This window comes from Herpailurus yagouaroundi, unplaced genomic scaffold, assembly GCF_014898765.1.
Source record: "Herpailurus yagouaroundi ecotype Mexico unplaced genomic scaffold, PumYag 220, whole genome shotgun sequence".
Lineage (NCBI taxonomy): Eukaryota > Metazoa > Chordata > Mammalia > Carnivora > Felidae > Herpailurus > Herpailurus yagouaroundi.
In genome coordinates, this window is record NW_024412451.1 from 2,484,720 (window position 1) to 2,485,085 (window position 366).

Consider the following 366-nt stretch of genomic DNA (forward strand, 5'->3'; position numbering starts at 1 on the left):
AGCTGAAGTCGGATGCTTAACCGACTGAGCCACCCAGGCGCCCCTGGAACATCATTTCAACTGAGGGCAGGACAGGTTTCTCTGTCAAAGGAGCATCGAAGAGGAGACCTGAAGGATGACCGGGAATTGGCTAGGGAGAAGGGAGGGAGAGCTTTTCAAGGGGGTGGGAACAGCTCGTGCAAAGGCCCAGTGGGTGGGAAATTGCTAGGTGAGTTTGAAGAAATGGAAAGAGCTGGAGCCCAGGGAGCAAGGCGAGAGTGGCAAGAAATAAAGTCTGGGCGATCAAGGGACCAGATTACATAAGAAAGGCCTTGAAGGCTATGATAAGTACTTTAGATTTTATTCTGAGTGGAGAATGGACTGTGG